The 14,056-nt window shown below is 46.7% G+C and overlaps 1 protein-coding gene across 1 annotated transcript in view; it reads right to left on the reverse strand.

The window, feature by feature from the left end:
- The window catches only part of KIF1A (kinesin family member 1A), a 185,183-nt gene that overhangs the window by 158,465 nt on the left and 12,662 nt on the right, over window positions 1-14,056 (reverse strand). The window lies entirely within an intron of this gene.

Here is a 14,056-nt window from a genome sequence, read left to right on the forward strand (position 1 = left end):
AGTGTGAGGTCAGAGCAATGCCTCAGATGCTGCTTCTCCTTACGTGGCCCCTCAGGACCTTAGCTCTGGCTAACCCCAGGCAGCAGAGATGTGACAGAACACAAAGGCAATCCACAAACAGAGCCCTGTCCTTCATATGGTGTGATGAGCACCTCCCTGTCACACCCTGGCAAAGTGGGGGTGGGAGAAGGGTAGCTGGGCAAAGGAATGAATTTGTTTTGATTAGATGGGAAAAATTATAGCCCTTAGAATATCAGGATTGGAAGGGACCTTGAGAGGTCATCTAGTCCAACCCACTGCTCAAAGCAGGACCAATCCCCAGACATATTTTTGCCCCAGATCCCTAAATGGCCCCCTCAAGGATTGAATTCACAACCCTGGGTTTAGCAGGCTAGTGCTCAAACCACTGAGCTATCCCTCCCCAAAATCTAAATTAATGGAGATATCCTATCTCCTAGAACTGGAAGAGACCTTGAAAAGTCATTTAGTCCAACCCCCTGCCTTCACTAGCAGGACCAAGTACTGATTTTTGCCCCAGATCCCTAAATGGCCCCCTCAAGGATTGAACTCACAACCCTGGGTTTAGCAGGCTAGTGCTCAAACCACTGAGCTATCCCTCCCCAAAATCTAAATTAATGGAGATATCCTATCTCCTAGAACTGGAAGAGACCTTGAAAAGTCATTTAGTCCAACCCCCTGCCTTCACTAGCAGGACCAAGTACTGATTTTTGCCCCAGATCCCTAAATGGCCCCCTCAAGGATTGAACTCACAACCCTGGGTTTAGCAGGCCAATGCTCAAACCACTGAGCTCTCCCTTCACCCCCTTCTCAGGGAACACTATTATTTGACACTCATTCCGCTGTTGTGAAAAGGACAGTCATCCCAGTTTTCCAGCAGGGGGCATGTTATATAAATGGGTGTAAATTCTGTAGAGAAACTCCACCCAGATTTTATGGTTTAGTGCATGACTTATTCTCACCACCTTTTCCCTCTCCAAATTCTCTGTGGGTTTGGTTTTTTTTTTACAAGCCCAGTGAATGCAGAAGTGCCCGCTTGTCAAACGAACTCCCGCGTGTCTTGAATGGAGATGCTGCTGGCATACTGGTCTTTGCACTAAATTGTGCATTCAGGCACAAGGAGGCAGCACAGTGCTGCACATTGCTGGTGAAGGAACAAGCACCCATTGTGAGTGCATGCCTATATTTCAGCTAGGCTCAGCAAAGTGCCAGATACACTGACATCTTGGTATTCAATATTTTGGCCCCTTTTCTATTTCAGCCCACAACTGGATTCTTACTGTCAAAACTGCTGTCAGTAGGCTGGGTCCAGCAAAGTCAAAGCTAAGAAAAATTGAGCTGTAGTCTGTTCTGCCTCTTGCATGATCAACAAAGTCACCAACTGAGTTCTGCTTCCAGAAACTCTGCTCTCACTGATTTTGGAAGCAGAAATGGTATGTTTGATTTTCAGAGGCCAGTTTCAGCTCTCAGCTAAACAAACCTTGCTTTGCTGAAACTCAGCACATTCAATTGTAGAAACTAGCAATACACATGGAACACAAACATGACCTTTTTACAGTCATTTGCCTGACCCTAATCAGATCATTTGGCCTAGTGGACAGGGCCTAGCATGGCAGGCCTGAGAGCCTAGCTGCTGACTGACTGTGAGAACATCTCTTTTCTTTACCACCTTTTGTCTATCTAGACCAGAGTGGCCTGCGGGACCATCCTGCCTGGCCCTTGAGCTCCCAGCCGGAGAGACTAGCCCCCGGCCCCTCCCCTGCTGTTCCCCCTCCCCAGCAGCCTCAGCTCACCAAGCCACCAGTGCTCTGGATGGCAGGGCTGCAAGCTCCTGCCGGGCAGCGCGGCGGCGTGGCTGGCTCCGGCTGGGCAGCGGGGCTGTGAGCTCCTGCTGCTCTGAGTGGCATGGTCAGGGAGCGGGGGGTTGGATAAGGGGCAAGGGGTTCTGGGGGGCAGTCAGGGGACAGGGAGCAGGGGGGGTTGTATAGAGGGTGGAGTCCGGGGTGGGGGGGGCCGTTAGGGGCAGGGGGTCCTGGGAGAGGACTGTCAGGGGACAAGAAGCAGGGGAGTTAGATGGGTCAGAGGTTCTGAGGGGGGCGGTCAGGGGGCAGGAAGTGGGAGAGGGCAGATAGGGGGCAGGGGCCAGGCTGTTTGGGGAGGCACAGCCTTCCCTACCTGGCCCTCCATACAGTATCACAACCCTGACGTGGCCCTCGGGCCAAAAAGTTTGCCCACGCCGATCTAGATGCCAAGCTCTTTATGACATGGACTGTCTCTCACTATTAGAATTCTTTGAGGGGGTCAGCCAACATGTGGGCACAAGGGACACAGTGTACCTGCACTTTCAGAAATATTTTGATAAGGTCCCTCACCAAAGGAGGGATGGTTGTCTCATGGATCAGTCACTGGTTAAAATATATGAAACAAAGGGTAGGAATAAATGGTCAGTTTTCACAGTGCAGATAGGTAAATAGCAGGGTCCCTGTGGCAGAGTGCTGGGCAGGAACACCTGAGCCAGCCCTCTGTCTCAACAGCTCTGACTAAGGGAGGTAAATTGGAGCTGGCTAGAGAAACCTGTGCCTGATTGGCAAAGGGGAAACAGCTGTCAGCCTGATTAGCCTGGGGCTATATACAGGCCCAGATAAAAGAAGTGGGGGTGAAACATACTTCCTGTCTGGATACAGTAGCTAAGCAGTCCTCAAGGCTGAAAACCCCAAGTTGTATAGGGTGAGAAGGTGATAGGACTGCACTGGTGATTGCTGAACCTGAGGGTCTCTGAGTGATTTTTGGATCAGAGCAGAGGCAGGACTAAGGCGGGCCCTGCTATGCCCTGTTACAGTCCTCAAGGATCTGTGCTAGGACCAGGGCTGTTGAACATATGAATAAACAATCTGGAAAATGGGGTAAAAAGTGAGGAGACAATGTTTGTAGATGATACAAAATTATACAAGATAGTTATGTCCAAAGCTGACTGACAAGTTAAAGGGATCCTGCAAAACTGGGTGACAGACACAGTGGATTCGATTTAAATCAAACTGATTTTCTTCATTAGTCACTATGGATTTCTACATAAAAGTGCATTCTTGTTGGCTGTTACAACCTTAATACATATTCTTCACAACTCAGAGATGGATGTAGGTTTCATTTTTAGAAAGTACACATATACATTTTTTGAGTGAGTTATTTCTAAAACTTTTCAGATTAGTTTTACAGCTATATCAGAAAATAAATGATTGGTAATTTCATTTACCAAAGGTAATTGAAGCAGATATTTATGAAGTCATTGGGAAGTGAACCATCTCCAATTCAACAGGTTAATCATTAATATATGGAGCACTTTCTTGCCATGCTGTATTAGGAAGAGACCATCACCAGACAGTTAAATTCTTATTTAACTAAAACAACGTTATGTATTATGGATTTTTTTTCTTCAACAGCAAACAATATTATAACAATACAAGTATATGAATTTTTGAATCTAGTTAAAGTTTTTTAAAATCAGGTTTGATAAAACTGTTTTTAACTAAACTAGTTAAATGAAATCTTTAAAAAAAAAAATCAACTATGTCAGCCAGCTCAACATGAGAAACTTAAAATATTGGCTTGTGCAGCTAACTCAGTCGTCTTCACCTTCATTTTCCTGTTTGCCCATAACCTGGAAGAGAAAAACAAGCTTTCCTGCTTTTTCAGGTCCCAGACGATTTCTCAATTTGGGATGAATTAGTCCAAAGGAAGAAAATATTCCTTCTACACCTGCAGAAGAAGCTACTGCTGTTAAAAGTGAGATTATCACTTCAACAGTCTTTGAATACAAATGCTTAAGTGACTTCCACCAGTTCACTGGTGTGACTTCCTTTAAAACATCAGCAAACATATTTCTTGAACGGATCTTGTTCCCAAACTGGGTCTCTTTTATGGCCTGCTGCCATCATAGGCTTTCCCTTCTAGTGAGAGAATGGTATGGTAGATCTCAAATCAATGAAGGCTACACTCAAAGACCTCAAGACTTCTGGAATATGCTGCTCAAACAGTTTCATTTTTGTTTCTACTGCCTGTCCCTCCCTTCTCACATTTATCTCCAGACTTCTCCATGTCCAGATCTGTTCTGTCCCCCCAATAATCACAGAAGATTAGTGTTGGAAGGGACCTCAGGAGGTCATCTAGTCCAACCCCCTGCTCAAAGCAGGGCCAATCCCCAACTAAATCATCCCAGCCAGGGCTTTGTCAAGCCTGACCTTAAAAACCTCTAAGAAAGGAGATTCCACCACCTACCTAGGTAACCTGTTCCAGTGCTTCACCACCCTCCTAGTGAAATAAAGTTTCCTAATATCCAACCAAGACCTCTCCCACTGCAACTTGAGACCATGGCTCCTTGTTCTGTCATCTGCCACCACTAAGAACAGCCTAGATCCATCCTCTTTGGAACCCCACTTCAGGTAGTTGAAGGCTGCTATCAAATCCCCCCTCACTCTTCTCTTCTGCAGACTAAACAAGCCCAGTTCCATCAGCCTCTCCTTGTAAGTCATATGCCCCAGTACCGTGATCATTTTCACTGCCCTTCGCTGGACTCTCTCCAATTTCTGTACTGGGGGGCCCCAAACTGGATGCAATACTCCAGATGTGGCCTCACCAGTGCCAAATAGAGGGGAATGATCATGTCCCTGGATATGCTCGCAATTCCCCTACTAATGCAGCGCATTATGCCATTAGCCTTCTTGGCAACAAGGGCACACTGCTGACTCATATCCAGCTTCTCATCCACTGTAATCCCCAGGTCCTTTTCTGCAGAACTGCTGCTTAGCCAGTCCATCCCCAGCCTGTAGCAGTGAATGGGATTCTTCCTTCCTAAGTGCAGGACTCTGCACTTGTCCTTGTTGAACTTCATCAGATTTCTTTTGGCCCAATCCTCCAATTTGTCTAGGTCATTCTGGACCCTATCCCTACCCTCCAGCATATCAACCTCTCTCCCCCCAGCCGTCTGTCGTCTGCAAACTTGCTGAGGGTTCAATCCATCCCATGGTCCAGATCATTAATAAAGATGTTGAACTACTCGTAAACCTTCTGAAACTTTGCACTTTTAGAGAGAGGTAAGGGATTGATTCTGTACACCAATTTGCAGAGGGATAATAGGGGTGAGGTCTTTTTTCTCTGCTCAAGATATTTATTTAAAAACATTTTTGCTGTTAACAATCATGTTATCTCTCGAGACAAATCCATGGTTTGTGAACTGCAAAACTAAGCATCTCTGATGGTAGTGCTGAGTCTAGAAGAGTCCCATTGGGTAGATAGAAAGATTAACCTAAATAATCTGTACAGAAGCCCCTGGAACCCTATAAAATTGGGTCCCTAATCCATGAACTATTGGAACTCATTTACAAAAACTTTTTTTAAACATTACATGAATATACTGTCTTATACTTTAGACTTTATAATCCCTATTCTATGATAAAATATCTTTGAGCTATAATGTAGCTTTAGATTGGATTTTTTTTTATAAAATGCCTTTTTTTAAAAAAAAAAAACTATTTAAATAAAAAAAACAGATTTTGATTTGATTTTTTTTTAAACTTTGCTTTTTATCCACTCTGGGGACTGGGCAACAAAATGGCAGATGAAACTCAATGTTGATAAATGCTAAGTAATGTTCACTGGAAAACATAATCCCACTTATACATATAAAAAGATGAGGTCTAAATTAGCTGTTACTACTCAAGAAAGAGACCTTGGAGTCATTGTGGATAGTTCCCTGAAAACATCCACTCAGTGTGTAGTGGCTGTCAAAAAAAGCTAACAGAATGTTGGGAATCATTAGAACAGGGATAGATAAGGCAGAAAATACCATAATGCCACTGTATAAATCCATGCTACGCCTGCCCCTTGAATACCACATGCGGTTCTGGGTGCCCCATCTCAAAAGAGATATATTAGAATTGGAAAAAGTGCAGAGAAGGGCAACAAAAATGACTAGAAGTATGGAACAGTTTCCATATGAGGAGAGATTAAAAAGGCATGAACTGTTCAGTTTAGTAAAGAGACAACTAAAGGAGGATATGATAAGTCTATAAAATTATGAATGGTATGAGAAAGCGAATAAGGAAGTGTTATTTACCCCTTCACATAACACAAGAACCAGGGCTCACCCAATGAAATTAATAGGCATCAGGTTTAAAACAAAAGGAAGTACTTCTTCACAGAGTGCACAGTCAACCTGTGGAATTCATTGCCAGGGAATGTTGTGAAGGCCAAAACTAGAACTGGGTTCAGAAAGGAATTAGATAATCATTGATGCATACACTATCCTTGAACTTATTAGCCAAGATGGTTAGGGACACAGTCTCATTCTCTGTGTGTCCGTAGTCTCTGATTGCCAGAAGCTGGGACTGGATGACAGGGGATGAATCACTGAAATTGCCTTGTTCTGTTAATTCCCTCTGAAGCACCTGACACCAGCCACTGTCGGAAGACTAGATGGATCACTGGTCTGACCAAGCATGGCCATTCTTATGTACATACAGTGCCTGGCACAGTTAAGTCCCTGGCACTACTCTTGCATAAATGACAGTAATTTTAGGACAGAAACAAGTTCCAGAAACAATAATCAAGAACACTGCAGATTGATCCTGCAGCTGTTACTCCTGGGACTGGGTTGAGATAATGTTGCAGCCTCCTAAGGTATCTCTACACTGCATTGTAAAGCCAGGCTCAGATCTGGCATGAGCCCAATCCCCAGTACTATCCACACATGTATCTTTCTGACTCACGTCAGCAAGCACTCAGGGCCCAAGTCCTAGGCCCCACCTAGGAGAGTGGGTCTGAGCTGGAGTCCCACCATGACTCAGGTCCAAGCCCTGTCATTGTGCAGCTCAAGTCGCAGCCCCCAGTCAGAAGGGCTGTGTAGTGTAGTATGAGATCCAGGTCCAGCAACCAGAAACCCAGGCTTATAATGCAACGTTGACACTCAAGCACAGGCTTGGAAATACCAAGTCCTTAAGTGCAAGTCCCACAGCCCCTGGTTTACAAGCACTGTAGACATCCCGCTAGGGCCCTCCCAGTCGGAGACCAAACTTTATCAAGAAACAAAATGTACCAGTGCTGCAGGAAAGATATATTTGTACTGGGGATTTAGATGACTATCTAATACTGAGACACATGGCCTGAGTCTCCACTGTCCTCGGCAGTCACTTACTGCCAGGTATTCCAATCTGGTAGTGATGTAACTGACCACACACGGCAGCAGAGAGCCTAGCCCACAAAGTCTGGGATGCTGTGAGCAGTGCTGTGCAAGCTTCCCCTCATTCCAGCTCAGCCAAGTCACTCCTGCTATCCTCGTGCTGGCCCACACCCAGATCTGCCAGTGTACGCCAGCGGTTCCTCCCATTCTATCCCTCAGGTACAGTGCTGGGTTAAAGGGCCCCAGTCAATTTGGGGGCCCCCAAAGAAGCACCAGAACCTGAGTAGGAAGGGGGGGGGGCGCACACTGGAACTGTGGCCCAGCCCCCTGCTCCTCCTCTTTCCCTCAGGGCCCTGAACATTTGTTTTGCTTGGGGGTGGGTGGGAGTTCTCTCACTTTTTAAACTTTCTTTCCACTGGAAAAAAAGCAGGAGAAAAGTTAAAAAAATAAAAGTGAGAGAAAATGGGGAGGGGGGCATCAACATAAAATATTTTCTTCACTGGAAAATGAAGACACGGGACTTTGTGGAAAATAGGGGAAGGGGGATGAAATTTGTTGAAAAACTTTGGGGGGGAATCCAGGAAGTGTCATAGGAAAATTGAGACCCAAATGAAAATCTTTCACACACACCAAAAAAAACATTTTGCTAAAACAAAAATTATAATAGAAATTTTTGATAGGCTAGCTGCATGCCCATGTTACAGAACACTTTCTAATGAAGGTGCTATCCTTTAGAGACGCGCTGCCTGTTTTTACATCGTGCTTGCATTATAATGATACAGCTTTATTTGGAAAAGTACAAATTATTTTTGGATTGAAGCAACACAACATAGTCTCATCGCTGACAAATCTAGGCCCCAATTTAGGAAAGCAGCTAAGCGCAAGTGTGCGACAATGTTCTGCACACGCTCAAGTACCTTTGTGAACAGGGGCCCTGGAGAGCACAATCACATTTTCAAACACATCTCAGTCTCAGTTGTTTTATTGATTTCTTTGATGGAAAAAATAAAATTCTATTCCATGCCAAAAGCACTGTTCATGTGCCAAATGACAAAATTTATTCCTGGATCATATCAGTAAATTCTCACCAAAACCATCTGCTTGAGCCTACAAATATGAAGATGTGGTCGTTTAGCCCAGTTCTATTCTGAGCGGAGAGCTGGCCAAACTCAGGGGCAATTCATCATTTCTTTAAAAGTTAAACAATTCCATGTGGCACTTGACAATAGCTACAAGCTCTTCCCCCTCCCTCCGCTCGTGTAACTCAAAAATACGTTTTAAAAATCAAATACCACAGACCTTTTGTCTGGTTAGCTGGTGCCTCTGTTTACGAAAAAGGCCTATTCACATCCGAAAAATGAGCTTGCAGTGGTGCTCAGTGACCGCTGTTCATCTCTGCTTTTTATACACCCTGCAATGTGATGGTCCACAGTGAATAAGATCCTGAACAAGGATTTACACAGGATCAAAGCTTAACCAGCCCAGGTGAGCGAGTTAAGAATCTGTTTTAGTATGTAGATGGCCTCCATTTCCCTGACATAGGAGCACCTCACCATCTTTAACAGATTTATCGTTCTCTTTATGAAGAAACACAGACAAGATCAGACCCAAAAGTCCATCTAGCCCTAAGCCCAGTATCCCGTCTCCGAATATGGGCCAGCACCAGCTGCTTCAGAGGTAAGTGTAAGATCCCCACAGCAGCAGATGTGGGATAATCTGCCTCCAACATAGGTCTCATCCTGGTCTCTAATCATGTCACCTTGGTTAATGGCCTGAAATACAATGGTTAACATCCCTTCCCAAGTATTGATTATCACTAGTTATGATGATTGTGTCTATCAAGGGAACACCCCTGAAAGAGGATGCCTTGCGGTGACCCCCATTGGGCAGGTGGGGAACTAAGGCACAGGGAGGCGAAGTCCCAGCTCCTTGAAGGTGTTTATTCACCTAACTCCCATTGATTTCAAGCCTAAGTGACAGAGAGGAAGCCTGTGAGAGCAGATAAAGGAGCCTCGGTCTTCAAAAGCTCAGGCTAATGCTGTGACCGCTGAACATCCTTCCCCATCTATTTCACTTAGAGTTTTCCACTACAGGTTTATGAATAATAAATACTATACTAAAACAACTGCATCTCTACCCCCGCCGGCAACGTTAGGGTTGGAACACAGACACCAAAGCAGTGACATTCCAAGTTGAAGCTCAAACAATGGGCCAGATCCCTGCAGGACAAAGCAGACAGAAAGCTGCTCTACCAGGGCAGCTGGGATTCCCTTTGATGGTACAAAGCCATCCATCCACCCCCACCCTGACATAAGGTAGGAAGGGACGTAGCCAGAGTGCCTTGTGTTCCAACAATCCTCAGCCAGCGGAACAGTCCCCAGGGAACCATTCCAGCCAGGGTAACTTAGTGCAACCCTTAGGCTGCTCTAAGCTAGACCAGGAGTTGAATCAGATCATGAGATCAGAGAGGTGTTTTATAGCTACATCTCCACCCTTCTCTCTTCAGCTGAGACCAAACTATCAAGCCACCTATATTATTCTTCTGTGATGACATATCCCAGAATCCTTTTTTTGATCCAAACCAAACAAAAACAAGTCCCCCATCCTCACCTACCCCCAAAAAAAGACCCAAAAGCCAACATCCAAAGTTAAGCCATACACAGTGATTTCTAAAACTGACAGTTAATGGAGCCATATATGGTAAAAGTAGAAATTTCCATTCCAGCCAAAATGCCTTCACCTTGAAGAGAAACTGCGATAGTGAGAGCAGGAGCCAACAGCTCTGTAGCTTGTATGGTCTTATATTCAATGTTGGTAACAATACTCCCATATCATTCATTAAAGATAAGGTCTAGGAAAGGACAGAGATGTGTACTTCTGTTTAAACTAGGGAGGGGGCAACTTCTCCTGGGTACACAGGTTCAAGGAGCCAATATTTCCAAATATCAGTTGGGAAATATGCAGCTGCTGAAGAGTCCACCGGGCCAGGATTATCAGCCATCAGCAAATTGACAGGCAGTCCGTAAAAAGCCATGAGCATTGGAGCAAGTCTGCAGGAAAAGGTGTCTGGGATCATGCAGAGGACCCGAGGCCTTCATGGGCCCACAGTGCATATGCCTTAATCCTGCCCTGACCTTGATCCAAAACAAACAGCTGTGGAAGGCAGTAGGAAAGGAACACAGAAAAGAGGCAGGGAGGCCGGTGACAGCTTGGGGTCAGAATTAAGGTGGTTTGGATAGCAATGGCTGTGCATTTCCTTACTTGCTAACATTTGGGTTTATGTTTAACCTCACCTGGCTCTCCCCTAGACATTACTGACACATTATATACTAACCCTCCTCTCCAGCTGAAGGAGTGGTTTTCTCTGGGGCATTCATTAGCTTATGTTTTGGCCCAGAAGGGGAGAAAAAAGAAAGCAAGAGATTATCTCTCTGTTGCTAGTGTAAGGGGACTGTTGCCCCCTTACTAACATTCAGTGGGGGTGTTTGGTTGCTAGCTCCAGCACTAAAAAAGGGAGGGGTTGATGGGAAATCAGGAGCCTGAGACTGATAGTCTCCAGGAACAACGTGGAGAGGCCAATGCTCCAGATCAGCCTGATTGACAGGGCGGGCAGGCTAATCAAGGAGACAGGAGGCCAGAGGGGTCCCGTCCTCGAGGTGAGCTGGAATTGTCTGAGTCAGATGGAGTGGGCCAAGCTAAGGAGAGAGCAGGGCCCCAAGCTAAGCTGCTGGGAGCAGAACTGCAGCCCAAAAAGCCAGAGCACAGCCCAGAGAGAGCAGACCTGCCCTGGGAGGAGAGCTGCAGCAACCAGAGCCAGAGGGGCCAGACAAGCAGCCCAGGAAGAAAGGTGAGAGCTGAGAGCAGAGTCACAGAAGCAGCCCGCAGAGCAGACCTGCCTTGGGAGCAGAGCTGTAGCAACTGGAGCCAGAGAGGACAGAGAAGCAGCCCAAGGAGCTGAAGGCAGAGCAGCAGAAGCAGCCGTGCGGAGGCAGAGTGGAGGTGGAGCTGGAGCTGGGGCTGGAGCAGTCCGGAGCTGGGTGCAGTGAGCAGCTGGGGAGAGCGAGGGGGACCCTGGGCAGTGGGCCCAGCACAGGGAGACACCTCAGCCAAGAGGCCCTGCAGGCCAGACTTGGAGGGGGATCATAACCCTGACAGGGCGGGGGTGACACTGGGGAGAAGGGTCCTGCCACCCAGAGCCTGAGAGTGTGTGGCCACCGCCAGAGCAAGTGTCCAACCCACAGCGTCCCTGCAGCGCAGCCAGGGCCTAAGAAGGAGGCCTGGGACCTACAAGCAACAGACTGTGAACTGCCCTGACATTCCAGAGACACTCTTTGTGATGCTCTCTGCCACAGAGCAGCGTGATGTGTTTTCCTTTAACCTTTCCCATTTTTCCTTATTCTTTTTTTAAATTAATTGTTAATTAAATAACTTGTATTTGCTTTAAATTGTATGATGTGATCAGTGGGTCAGGGAGGTGCACAGTGCAAAGAGAGTACCCCGGAGTGGGGACACCCTAGCCCCTGTCCTGGGTGACCACAGCAGGGTTGGGGGTTGAGCCCCCCCAGGAATCCTGGGCCCACCCTTGTTGGGGTTACGAGGACTCTGCCAGACAAGAGAGTGGAAGGGGAGTTCTCAAGGGCAGGGAGGCCTCTGGGTAAAGGAAGTGGGAGTGAGGACTCAGATCCTTTCGCTAGCCCACTTCACCGGGGTAGTGCAGAAGCCAGGGAAGTTCCCCACAATAAAGGGACCATTCCCCCGCTTACACTAGCTAGCTGCATGCAGAGCTCTCCTAAAAGTACAAAGGGAATGGCAGCAGCAGCAAGGAGCAGACAGGCACAGGCCCATGTACCGCAGCAGCACACACCAGATTTATGGCTCTCTCCTGTCACCGTCTGAGCTACAATTCCTGGACAGTGCTGCTGTTGCTTGGCAGCTGCAAAGGATCAGCACAGATGCTGGAGCTGATGGCCCACAGGTATAATGCACACAGCAGACACACTGTAATGCTGCTAAGCCTAGCAGGTTTTCAAACCGATGGAAGGGGGAAAAGCAGCATTATTAAACTGCACTGCTAATGGAAGGCCTGGGCTGCGCGATTTGAGACCAGAAGGAGCTACAGATATAGAATAAGACTGGAAAGGGCTCAGCAAAGTGCATGGGCAATGGATCCTCTCGGCTGAAAGTGGCTATGGCTCAGTTTTCTCCCATTCTTTGCCAGCTCCGGCCAGCCACTGGTGGCTGTTATATCTGCTCCTACACTTCCCATTACCTCTTCTGGATTCCAGAGAACTCCTGTAGCTGCCGGTGCTGTGAAGGGCAGAAGTGTCTCTGATCACTGCTGTTGGTCTCATGATGGCAAGGAGAACTCTGGCAATGCTGTTTTTGCTTTTCAATCCATTCAGCAAGCTCACCTCTCTGAATGCTCCCACACCCTGGGGCACACTGGATTAGGAACCTCCAGCCAGAACGCTCGGCTCCTGCACAATGGGTGTCTCTGATCCTGGAGGTCACATCCTAGTGCTCTCTCGAGGCTTGGAATTCACCCTCTCATGCTGGCTTGGTGCCTCTTTTCCCAAACGTCCAGCAGCCACACAGCATCCAGTTTGATACTGGTGCTGCCACGCTACACTGCTGGTTCCAGCCCACAGCCATGCAGCGGGAGGCCACCAGCGCAACTGGATTCTGTGTGCTTGCTACTGCACCTGCGTGTGCTGCTACTACTGCCGGTTGTCATGCATGGCAGAACAAAAAATTAATCATATTTGCAAATACAGTTCCTGAGTGCATGGGGAAGCCTAGCTCGGACAGAGAGGAGAAAGTAGCCTAGGGAGTGGAATGAGTGTCTGATCAGTCTCTTATGAACAGCCCAGAGACATGTGAGCCAAATTGGACGGCCTCTGGGACCAAACAGGGAGAAGATAAACTAGAGGTAGCCAAAGTCAAAGCGTCTCCTGCACTGTTAGATTCTTTTATTGATACTGGATTAAGTTATTATGCTCAATAACTATCACTGTTTCAATGAGAACTGCAGGTTCTCTGAGACACTACATGAATGGAATGGTTGTAGTGTTCCACCACCCTCTCTCTACAGTTAGCACCTGCTCAAAGGGATTCTGTTTGGATATTCCTACCACATTCTAGCTTAACGCTGAAGACTCACTTCCTTTTCCTTTGCTTTCCCTCATTCACTTGACAGCACAAATTCACTTCGGGCTTGATCAGTCAGCAGGCATCTTTCCATTGGCTTCAGAGGGCTTTGCATCATACCCTTATTGCATTTCCTTTTGGAAGGTGCCCGGAGATTTCCAGACCCCGTCAAGTGCTATCGACACTGAAGATGTCTACCCTAACTGCCTGCCATGTATAGCTTGTTGTGTAACTCCTTATCACACTGCTCCTTGAGTCATCACCACAGATAGCCCTTTTCCTCTGACTTCCTCTTCATCCTCCCAGCTTCAGGTGCAGATGGTACTCCTTTTCTGCCACATGTTTCAGTCTTGAGCTAGTCCATTCAGGCTTCTGGGTCTCATGTTGATGGATTTGGAGTCTGTGTCTGCTGTTCTGCATAATGTTCCTCTAGGTCACTCTCTTTTTCTCTTCCCACATGGTGTCCGTATTGTCACTTGATATGAAAAATGTGTTGGGGCATCCTTAAAGCATATCCTAAATATGTCCATCATTGTCTTCTTGCCATATTTGATGCTTTAGGCTGGTTTGCTCAAGAATGTCTGATGTTGCAAGAAACTCTTTCCAATGGACTCTGAAAGATCTTCTGCAGGCATTTACTTTAGAATGAATTGATCTTATAAATTGCTTTTGTAGATGTCCATGACTCTGCTCCATAAAGGAGGACAGACACGATGCCAA

The sequence above is a fragment of the Gopherus flavomarginatus genome, chromosome 8 (genome assembly GCF_025201925.1).
Source record: "Gopherus flavomarginatus isolate rGopFla2 chromosome 8, rGopFla2.mat.asm, whole genome shotgun sequence".
Classification (NCBI taxonomy): Eukaryota; Metazoa; Chordata; order Testudines; family Testudinidae; genus Gopherus; species Gopherus flavomarginatus.